Source organism: Micromys minutus (genome assembly GCF_963924665.1).
Source record: "Micromys minutus genome assembly, chromosome: 4".
In the NCBI taxonomy this organism is placed as follows: Eukaryota; Metazoa; Chordata; class Mammalia; order Rodentia; family Muridae; genus Micromys; species Micromys minutus.
In genome coordinates this window covers 3,006,870-3,018,546 of record NC_137973.1, presented here as the reverse complement: position 1 = coordinate 3,018,546, position 11,677 = coordinate 3,006,870, and the positions used below count along the sequence as shown (strand labels likewise).

Genomic DNA, 11,677 nt, shown 5'->3' with positions numbered 1-11,677 from the left:
GTGGAGCAGAACCACATTTCCTGGAAAAGCTGCAAGTAGCAATGGATCTCATATCTGGGGAATTGAGTAGTGTAGAGTTGCAGTAAATATTAAACAATATGAATCGCTTATCTCTTTATCAGCCCCATGGTCTCACTTCGTGGGCCCAATTCTAATTTGGAGCCGCTGCACACAGCTGTCACATGGCCCAAGTCGCCCCAACGGTCTCACATCGTTTGTGCAACTCTCTTCTCTGGCGGTTTTACATCACCTGCCGTATTGCCTCCATCCTGGGTGTTTATTTACCACAAATCCCAACACAAACACAAATTTAAGGCTAGACAGCTTTTTGTATAGGTTTATATATCAAACACTCCACAAACCCTCTACACAATAAGATTACATCAAATTTACAAACTGCTCTTCTATATGAGATATTAGACCTATACAATTCTTAAATTTTCATAGTTACTTAACGCCAATAAAGCCCACCTGGATCTAATTCATCCTTCTGGACCTCCATCTTGGAACTCTCTTGCTCCCCCCCCGCCCCCCACCCCCCCCCCCGTCCTCTGATCTCTGACCCTCTCTCTTTCCACCTCCCTAACACCCCCTAAATCACTGGCTCTCCTTTATTTTACTAATTAAAATGAGAAAGTTCAGATAAAGTCACCTCATGAGTAAGTGACTAAGTAGCCCTTCTTGGGAAAGTATTATTAGCATCAAAATTGAAACAGCTTCAGAATTATCTATCTGGGAAGTAGAATTAATATTAATGTTAACATTAAAATATGATCAGCTGTAGAACCACCTACAGTGTAGTGGCAAATCTGCCCAACCTAGACATGCAACTTACAAATATTATAACGGGGTGTTGTTTGTTATTTGGCATGGGCTTGTTGACATTGGGGATTTACTGCAATAGGTTCAAACACTGGGATTTTAACATTAAGAATAATAAAATTATGACACTGTAGGAAACTGCATGGAACTGGAAATCATCGTGTAAAGTAAATATGTCAGAATCAGAAAAAATATTGAAAGATATTTCATAAAATATTTACAAACAAAAAAGACACCCAAGCACCTGTCCCAAGGCCCTGAAGTCCCAGGACAGATGGAAGAAAAATACCCAAGTGCCCATGGTGGACAGAAGGCTATTCAAACCCTTACCCTGCCTCACAGTGGGTACTACTATGATAAATATCTGGGTTCAGGAGATATGGGAAAGATGGAATGTGCAGTGGAGAAACGGGAGAGAATGTGAACTTAGAGAGAAGTGGAACTGCAGATATAAAAGTGGTAAAAAGCAGACAGATATAAAGAATCTGATCAACCACCTGATGCCATGGGGATGTCTGAGTCTAGGCTACCACCAAGAGCCATGTCTAAGTCCATGCTTCTAACTCAGTGAGGGTCTGCACTGGTGTTTATGGAGCATGCAGCCCTCAAAGGCGATCTAGCTGTCACTGGTCTGGGCTACTTCATGAGACTATATTGATGGCTGGAGGTCATACTTAGTTAGGCAGAGGCCAAACTGAACAGAGTGGCTGTGCTGCCAACTGAGGTCTCGCCAAGGCTGCTCCTGAAGATCATCTTCACTCCTGTCATTCTAATGCAGCTTCAGGCTGTGTTCATTTCCACAGCCCAAATTATCGCCACAGGCTAAACACATGTCTATCCTGACACCCAAGGCCATGTGGATGTCTGAATGTTTTGACTGTGGGGTAGCAACCCCATCCCTCACTTTATGCCCTGTCATTCTGCTGGAGGTGGGCTCTAAAAGTTCCCTCCCCACTGTAGGGCATTTCATCTAGTGTCACTCCCTCTCCCCTTGAATCCTAAGAGGCTCTTACCTTCCAGGTCTCTGGTATATTCTGGAGAGTCCTCACAACCTCCAACCTACCGTGGTTGCCTCTTTCTATTATTTCTGTTGGCTCTCAGGGCTTTAGTAGTCCCCCCCCCCCATACATTCAATCCCAGATCATGTTGCCCTCTACCCATTCCCATTCTCTCCCAGGCCCCTCCCTCTTCCCTTGTGAGTGCTTTCTTCTCCCTCTTAGTGGTATTGAGGTGACCTCACTTGGGCCCTTCAGCTTGTCAAACTTTTTGAGTTCTGTGAGCTGTATCTTGGTTATTCTGTATTGTACTTCATTTTTGGCTAATATCCACTTATTAGTGAGTACATATCATGCCTGTCCTTTGGGATCTGAGTTACCTCACTCAGGATGATATTTTCTAGTTCTGTCTATTTGCCTGCAAAACTCGGTATAAATGAGTAGTATTCCACTGTGTAAATAAACCACATTTTCCATATCCATTCTTCTGTCACAGGATATCTGGGTTGTTTCCAGTATCTGGCTATCACAAATACTTCTGCTAGGAACATGGTGGAACACATGTCTCTGTGGCATGTTGGGGCGTCTTTTGGGCAGATTCCCAAGAGTGGTAATGCTGGTTCTTCAAGTAGGTATATGTCCAATTTTCTGAGGAACTTCCAAATTTATTTCCAGAGTTCTTGTACCAGTTTGAAATCCCACCAGCAATGGAGAAGTGTTTCTCTTTCTCCACATTCTCTCCAACATGTGTTATCTCCTGAGGTTTTGATCTTAGCCATTCTGATTGGTGTAAGGTAGCATCTCAGGGTCATTTTGATTTGCATTTTTCTGATCACTAAGGACTTTGAACATTTCTTTAGGTGCTTCTCAGCCACTCTAGATTCTCTGTTGTGAATTCTTGGTTTAGTTCTATACTACATTTTTTGATTGGGTTGTTTGGTTTTTTTGGTGGTGAGCTTCTTGAGTCCTTTATATATTTTGGATATTAGCCCTCTATCAAATGTGGGGTTAGTGAGGTTTTTTCTCAGTCTGTATGCTGTTAGTTTTCTTATTGACTATGTTCTTTGCCTTACAGAAGTTTTCCAGTTTCATGAGGTCTCATTTATCAATTCTTGATCTTATAGCATGAGCCACTGGAGCTCTGTTTAATAAATCTCCCCTACTGACAATGAGTTCAAGGCTCCTTTCCACTTTCTTTTCTATTAGTTTTAGCATATCTGTTGAGGTCCTTGATAGACTTGGGCTTGAGCTTTGTGCAAGGTGACACATATGGGTCTATGTTTATTTTTCTGCATTCAGACAGCTAGTTAAACCAGCAGCAATACCATGCAGTTTTTATTCCTCTGGCTCCATATCAGATCTGGAAGTCAGGGACGGTGATTCCCCTAGTTGTTCTTTTATTGTTAAGTATTGTTTTCTCTATTCTGTTTTATTTGCCTTTCCGGATGAAATGGAAAATTGTTTTTTCTTTTTTATCATAACATTAATATTTGTTGCTTTATATGAATACTGTATGGAAAGCCCAAGCACTCAGTTACACACAGAATTCTGCAGTTATATACTGCTTCACAAAGGCAGTGAATATATTATAGTCTACAAAATCTACCTTACAGAAATTAAAAAATTCTAAATATCAAAAAGTCCAGCTGAAAAAAACAGGTATAAATTTGGCAGCCAGTAATTCTGACAGAGAAGTTACAGCTTGCATAACTTTAAATATGTGGATTTGAAAATACTGAGTTTAGGGTAAGTAACCATTGTGCTTTGCGTTGTTCTGGAAAATGTAACACTGGCTGTTGAAGATGTATGTTTAAAAATATTACCTCACTTCCAAGTGTTATACAAATCATGGTGGTTTCTCTATACCCCCAAAGCTTCATATTTTGCAGGTTTCTGTGTACCCCAAAGCTTCATGTTTTAGCTCAAGTACATTACCGAAGTGTTCTATTAATTCTTCCAGTACAGGGATGTTTTGTGCCAGTGCTATGTGCCTATAGGATAATTCAGAAAGACAGATGTAAAGTTGACAATGTTCAGAAAAGCAATCAGATATTACGGGGCCTGCGGGTTCTTCTCGGATGTCTCATGTTAGGCTCCGAAGCACTCATTCTATTGACAGTAAGCTAATGCTTGAGCGCAACTCCCAAGCACTTTCTCATCAATAATGAAGTCTTTTTTCAGGCACCTTAGAAGTATACAAAAGAATTTGGTTTGCACAGATCTCTTGGAATGTGTTTAACCTGGTATTTCAACAGATTTAAAGATTCCCAGGGTTTCCCAGGGTCCAGATTTTAGTCTCAATTACTCAGAAGAGAAAGAAAATGTCTTCTGAAAGAAGTGAACTCAGCCATTACCAATAAGAAATTATCCACTGTATTCATCTCTTATAGAAACAGAAAATACAGCATTCCCCCTTAGGATAATCTGTATATGTATAAAGTGCCATTGTACTGTCAATAAAAATCTGAAACCACATGAAACCCTGTAATTCACATGTTTACATGTTTAAACTGTGAACAAAATATGGGAACTGCTAGAAACAAGACAAACCTGTCTTGTGTAGAAACCAAATGAGATCTTCTTTAAAGTTTTCAAAATTATAATTATCTTCCAGTTTAAAAACTTTAATTCTCAATAAAAGAAATCTATATACAAACCACTGATTTGAGGACTCCAGGAAAAAACAAACAAATAAACAAACAAAACCAAACAAAGCAATAAAATCGGCAATAAGCTGGACCCAGAAGAGCCGGCATTCACAGCTCTTCCACAAACAACTCTTTTAGGTTTTATTCTTAAGGACATTCTTAAAACATTATTTTACAGCATGTTTGTCTTGTAAAACTAAAGGTCCACGCTATTTATTACTTAAAAGTTTTATACAGTGTAAAACCAGAACTGTATGGAAAATACTGACTCTGAGTGTTTTTAGGTAGTCAGTCTTGTTCCATTGGTTCAACTGGGATTTCTGTGGCTTCATCATTTTCCATGGATGACCCTGATACACTTTCCTCAGTTTTACTGGAAGGGGGCCCTCCTGACTCCTCCTGACCCCTGAGTCTCCCAGAGTCACACCCACTCCTCCAGGACCCGGCACAGTCGCTCCTTTCTAAAGTGGAGTCTGTGTGAACCAGAGACACACCAGAGCCCTCCGTCTGATGGCTCTCGTCTGAAGTCTCTTCATTCACGGTTAAGGCGTCATCAGATTCCATTTATGATTTTTTTTCTTTCTGGAATTATTTCTCTTGGTGTCATAAACGATTCTTCTTCCTCCTCTTCCTCCTCCTCCTCTTCTGTACAATACTGCCTGGTTCGACTTTCTCTGTCCTTCTTGGGGGTTGGGGTTAGATGCTGTTTGTTTCTCTTCCGTCTGCTCTAACGGAAGAGACTTCACTGGGAACCGTTTGGCTAGCTGTCTCTCGGACGTCACCTTCTTTGTCAAACTTGGGTCTTTTCACCTCATGTTCCTCAGATTCCACAGCATCTTCATCTGGATGTTGATCTTTAACAGGGCTCAGTGAGGAGACTTCTGATTCAGACGCTGAAGATTCACCGTGGGATTTCTCCTCACTTAGCTGCAGGTCTGAGTCTTTGCTATCTGTGCTGTCAAGGAGGCTTACAAAGAAAGCTTTGGTCGATTAAGTGGCCTGGGCCCGTTGATATTAGACCTGTCAGTAGAGTTTGGTGAATTTCCAGGAAACATAGCACCATTCATTCCGTTTAAACTATTAGAATTGTTCTTCTCTGAAGTAGGACAAATGCAGCTAGCAACCATCACATTCTTTTCTGCTCCTCTGAGAAATCTGTCTGTTCCTGTGTAATGTCTTGGATCTGTCAGCAATTCACATAGTTGTTGAATAGTAAAAGGGATACCATTAAATCCAGTGACAATTTTCAGTATTCTTTCCTTCATTTCATCAAGGAGAATATAGTTAACATTCAGATTGGTAGGATCTCTTAGTTCAGGAGCTGAAGTTCTGAAATCATCCATCACTTTCTCCAATTTGAAAATGAAATAGCCTTAAATGGGGACCACTGAAACATTGTTTCTCCAGTTTGGGATACATGACAGAGAAACTGATTCAGTACAGGACTAACTTCCTTTTTCCCTCCTGCAGCCTCCAAGGCTCCGCCGAGTCCCTCACTGCCTGCGCCTCCCTTGGCTACTGTCCTGGGCCCCCCGCCCTGCACACACGCAGGTGGCAATCATGGAGAGGGGTCCGGAAGGGAGCCAGGGGAGGGGGGCCCAGAGATGAGGGAGAACCTCCCAGAGCTGCTACCACCAGCCCTCCAACATGGCGCCCAGCACCTCCGAAGATGGCTTTTTTAATGTCTTTGAAGAATTATGTTGGGATTTTGATGGTGATTGCATTGAATCTGTAGTTTGCCTTTGGTCGAATGGCCATTGTTACTATGTTAATTCTATTAATTCATGAACATGGGAGATCTTTCCAATTTCTGAGGTCTTTCATTCTTGAGACACTTGAAGTTATTGTCATACAGATTTTTCATTTGTTTGGCTACAGTTACCCCAAGATATTTATATTATTTGTGGGTATTGTGAAGAGACTCGCTTCCCTAACTTCTTTCTCAACCAGTTTATCATTTGTGTAAAGGAAGACTACTGATTTATTCGAGTTAATTTTATATTTGGCCACCTTGCTGAAGTTGTTAATCAGCTGGAGAAGCTCTCTGGTAGAATTTTGGGTGTTGCTTAGGTATACTCTCATATCATCTGCAAATAGTGATACTTTTCTTTTTCTTCTTTTCCAATCTGTATTCCATTAATCTCTTTGTGCTCTCTTCTTTTTCTAGCTAGCACTTGGAGTACTATATTGAATAGATATGGGGAGAGTAGGCTTCCTTGTTTTGTCCCCAATTTTTGCTTCAAGTATTTCTACATTTAATTTAACACTGGCTGTTGGTTTAGAACAAATTGCTTTTGTTATGTTTGGGTATGGGCCTTGAATTCCTGATCTCTTCAATACCTTTAAGATGGGGTGCTGTTGTATTTTACCAAATGCCCTTTTCTGCATCTGAGGAAATGATCATGTGATTTTTTTCTTTGAGTTTGTTTATATAATAGATTATGTTATTGGATTTTTATGTATTGAATCATCCCAGCATCTCTGGGATAAAGCCTACTTGATCGTGATGAATGATCCTTTTGAAGTGTTCTTGGATTTGGTTTGCAAGAATGTTATTGGGTATTTTTGCATTGATATTCAAAAACAAGATCAGTCAGAAATTTTCTTTTTTGATTGGGTCCTTGTGTGGTTTAGGTATCAGAGTAACTGTAGCTTCATAGAATGAGTTAGGTAGTATTCCTTCTGTTTCTATTTTATACAATATTTTGAGGAATTGTGGTACCAGGTCTTCTTTGAAGGTCTGTTAGAAATTTGTACTAAATACATCTGGCTCTGGGCTTTTTTGGTTGGGAGGTTTTTAATGATTTTTTTCTCTTTACTTATAGGATATAAGCCTGTTTAAATAGTTTACCTGCTCTTGATTTAACTTTGGTATGTTCTATCTGTTTAGAAAACCATCCATTTCATTTAGATTTTCCAGTGTTGGTGATTATAGGCTTTTGTAGCATAATTTTTAAAATTTCCTCTGTTTCTGATCTCCCTTTTCTTTTCTAAATTTTTGAATTTAGATAATACCTCTGAGCCCTTTGGTTAGTTTGGCTAGGGGTTTGCATATCTTGTTAATTCTCTCAAAGAACCAGCTTTTGGTTTTCTTGATTCTTTGTATTGTTCTTTTTGGTTGATTTAAACCCTGAGTTTGACTCTTTCCTGCAGTCTACTCCTCTTGGGTGAGTTTGCTTCTTTTTGTTCTAGAGCTCTCTGGTATACTGTAAAGTTTCTAGTGTAAGATCTCTCTAGTTCCTTTACCAGGGCACTTAGTGCTATAAATTTTGCTCTTAGCACTGCTTTCACTGTATCTTATAAGTATAGGTATGGTGTGTCAACAATTTTATTAAATTCCAGGAAGTATTTAATTTCTTTATTTCTTCCTTGACCATGTTGTCACTGAGTAGAGAGTTATGTTTGTGTGCCTGTCTTCTTTTGGGTTAGTTTAAAAAAAGATTACTTTCCTGCTTTTTCTAGGGTATGGTTTCCCTCCTTGTGTTGGAGTTTTACATCTATTATGCTTTGTAGGGCTAGGTTTGTAAAAAGATATTGTGCAAATTTGATTTTGTCATAGAATATCTTGGTTTCTCCATCTATGTTAATTGAGAGTTTAGAAGATCTAGTAGCCTGGGCTGACATCTGTGTTCTCTTAGGACCTGTATGACATTTGTCCAGGATCTTCTAGCTTTCATAGTCTCTGTCGAGGAGTCTGGTGTGATTCTGCTTTATAAGTTACTTGACCTTTTTTCCCTTAATGCTTTAAATATTCCTTCTTTTTTGTGCATTTGGTGTTTTGACTCTTATGTGAGGGGAGGAGTTTCTTTTCTGGTCCAATCTGTTTGGAGTTTTGTAGGCTTCTTGTATATTTATAAGCATCTCTTTTATTAGGTTAGGGAAGTTTTCTTCTATAATTTTGTTAAGGATATTTACTGGCTCGTTAAGTTGGGAATTTTCACTCTCCTCTATGCTTAGTATCCTCAAGTTTGGTCTTGTCATTGTGTCCTGGGTTCCTCTATGTCTGGGGTTAGGAGGTTTTGCAGTTTGCATATTCTTTGACTGTTGTGTCAATGTTTTCTATGGTATCTTCTGTCCCTGAGATTCTTTCTTCGATCTCTTGTGTTTTGTTGGTGATGCTTGTGTCTATGACGCCTGATCTCTCTCCTAGGTTTTCTATCTTCAGGGTTGTTTTCATTTGTGATTTCTGTGTTGTTTCTATTTCCACTTTTAGATCCTGGATGGTTTTGTTCAATTCCTTTACCTGTTTGGTTGATCTTTACGTTCCCTCTTTAAGGGCTTCTTCCTGTTTACCTGTGTCGTCCTTTATTTATTTAATGGATTTATTTATGACCTTCTTAACATCCTCCAAGATCATCATGAGCTCTGATTTTAAACCAGAATCTTGCTTTTCTGGTGTGTTGGAGTATCCAGGATTTGCTGTGGTGGGGGAACTGGGTTCTGATGGTGCCAAATGGCCTTGGTTTCTATTGCTTAGGTTATTGGATTTGCCTCTCGCCATCTGGTTATCTCTGGTGTTAGCTGGTTTTGCTGATTCTGACAGTGGCTTCACCATCCTGTGCTCTCAGGTGGTCTTCTTGGGGACTACGACTCTCCCAACGGGGTCTAAATGCAGAGTGCTTTGGCACTGGGTCAGCTCTGAGTGCATGCAGAGTCAGATCCTGGTGGAGTCAGAAATCGGAAAGATCCTGTCCCAGACTGCTCCTTGGTTCCAGTGTCCTGTGGGCTCTGGTCAGTTCCCTCAGAGCAGAAGTGGTGGTCTCACCATGCTTTCAGGTGTGTTAGTAATTCTACGGGACCAGCTCTCTCCCAGCGAGGTCTAGGTATAGAGAGTTATAGCACAGGGTCATCTCTAGGCATAGGCAGAAACTGGAAGCTGATAAATAATTCTTAATAAAGTTTACTAAAATCTTTTTGTAACTGTAAGAATTCCTCATAATAAAGCAATCTCCATTCTTAACTAAATGATTCTTTTTCTTGGTAATACCTCATTATAATGTCTAAAGCATGATATTCTCTCTGTGTACTGTTCTTTCCCTCAAGAACTGACTGGACTCCCAAGGATGCAAAACCCTTTCTTCTAATGAAATGCATTTCAAAAGGGTAAATTCATGTCATCTATTTCTTCAAACATATCAATGGTATACCTTCTTTTCTAGCAATGTCAACCCAGGTACACAGACATTTTCCACTGTCCAGTAAAATGAAAACCTGCTTCTAATGGCAAGTCTCATGGGTAAAGGCTGAAAGAACACTGTTGTCCACAACATGGAGTGACATGGATTATGAGATAACCTGATCTCAGCATCATCAAAGTTAGAAGAGCACCTAGGAAACATAAAACTAAGTGCACTGTTGATTTCCTGATGACTCAGAGAGTTCTGCATAGGAAACATGGTGATGATTACTGTGTCCATGCACACACTGTCATGGCACAAGCATTAGCTGGTATTCCATCATAAACGGAGATCCAAACTGGTCAAAAACGTGAATCAATAATAAATGTCGGACAATCTGTGGCTGGCCAACGGCTGTGATGCGCCATGTGTTCGCCATGGTGGTTGTGATGTTCTGTCTTCTCAGAGTACACAACGCCATTCATCAGCAGTATACATGGATCATGAGCTTTCCCTAAATCCATAAACTTTTAAATACACTCCAGAGAGTATAGTAGGCTCAGGTGTTCTACTTGCTTACTGGCAAAGACAAGTCTGGACAGAATCTCGTCCTATTATTAAAAGAGAGACTCATTATTGCCAGTGCTCTTAGAGATCTGCAAGAATGAAACACAGCAAGAGACAATGGAGGAGCGTATAGTCACATCTCAGACCCAGAAAGGTGTTTTTACTCATGTGCAATTAAACATCATGGTTACTTGTATCAACGTCCATATGGTATCATTTATCTGAGTCAGGGATTCTTTTTATTTTTTATTTTTTGGATCTCCCAACCAGGCAGCCTGCTTCATGTAGCAAACCACATTAGGAATATTTTTCACTGTGGCAGTCTCTACAGTGTTGGCCAAAACAGTAATTGTGGGCATGGCTTTCAAGCACACTACTCAAGGAAGAAGGATGGGAGGGATGCATCAGGTGCACCTAACTGGCTCATTCTATTTGTACCCTAATCGAACTTGTTCTCTGTGGAATCTGGTTGGCAACATCTCTTCCATTCACTGAGTCGGAGATTCTTATACCTAAGTTCAAACTACGTTAAGAGAAACAATCTTACCTTGATAAACAATTAAACAAGTTGCCCTGGTAACTCTGGCAGCATTCAGAGCAGTATGGCCACTGAGTTTGACTCTGGAAAATATACACTCATAGCCTGAGAAATTCTGGAACTCAGAGTAATGAAAGAGAAGTGCTGGGATTCTAAGAGAGGATGAGAGAGCAACTACTGAAGAGACTATATCTAGATTCTAAGCTCCTAGACTTCACTTGTATCCTTTATTTTCATGGGACTAAAAGAGGACATGGGCTTTTGTTACCCTATCCTAGCTTGCTTTTGCCATGCTAGCACATGTCTGATCATTTATTAAAAAGAAACTGAGAGAGTGTACTTGGAAATGAGGAACTGGGCTCTAGCAGATGTGCAGTTCACAAGACACCCACCCCCACACTGAGAGTACAGATATGGCATTTTGTCCCCCTTTCTTGACCTTCATTGAGTTCTATGGCATGTAGAGGATGAAATAACTGTTCCTCTGATAGAAATAGTCAGTATTCTCCAGGATCCCAAACTGGATAACAAATGCTGCTACACAAATCAGAAGCCTCCTAAACCTGAATATACTTTATCATGTAAGACAGAATAAGGTATGTGGTACCAATTAATAGTAAAAAGTACTCATTTTAAAAGAACAATATAACTTGAAATAACATGTCTTAATAATTTCATAGCCTCTAGAACACCATTTCCTGTGAGGTTTATGACAAGTCACTGTGGATGATAAACATAATTTTCTAAGAGGTATCCTTGACAACCAAGTGGTAATCATCTCAAAACAGCTGCCATCTAGGAAGAAAGGGAGGCCAAGCTTGAGTGAGGCACGTTTCTGAGTCATTGTGGAAAAGTTCTTGACTCAGCCCAGAAGTTCTGTAGAAATTCTCATGCTGTTGGAACTGAATGCTCTCTAACCAGTCAGACATTTTATTAGATGAAGCCAAACCCTGTAAAGGATATAGGGAGAGAGCCCCTGATATTCAGGCT

General features: G+C 40.0%; 1 pseudogene across 1 annotated transcript; it reads right to left on the bottom strand.

Moving 5' to 3' along the window:
* Window positions 1-4,753: 4,753 nt before the first annotated feature.
* Window positions 4,754-5,861, bottom strand: LOC308420187 (serine/threonine-protein phosphatase 4 regulatory subunit 2-like; annotated as a pseudogene). Its single transcript has one exon. The product of its transcript is annotated as a serine/threonine-protein phosphatase 4 regulatory subunit 2-like (transcript).
* Window positions 5,862-11,677: the final 5,816 nt, after the last annotated feature.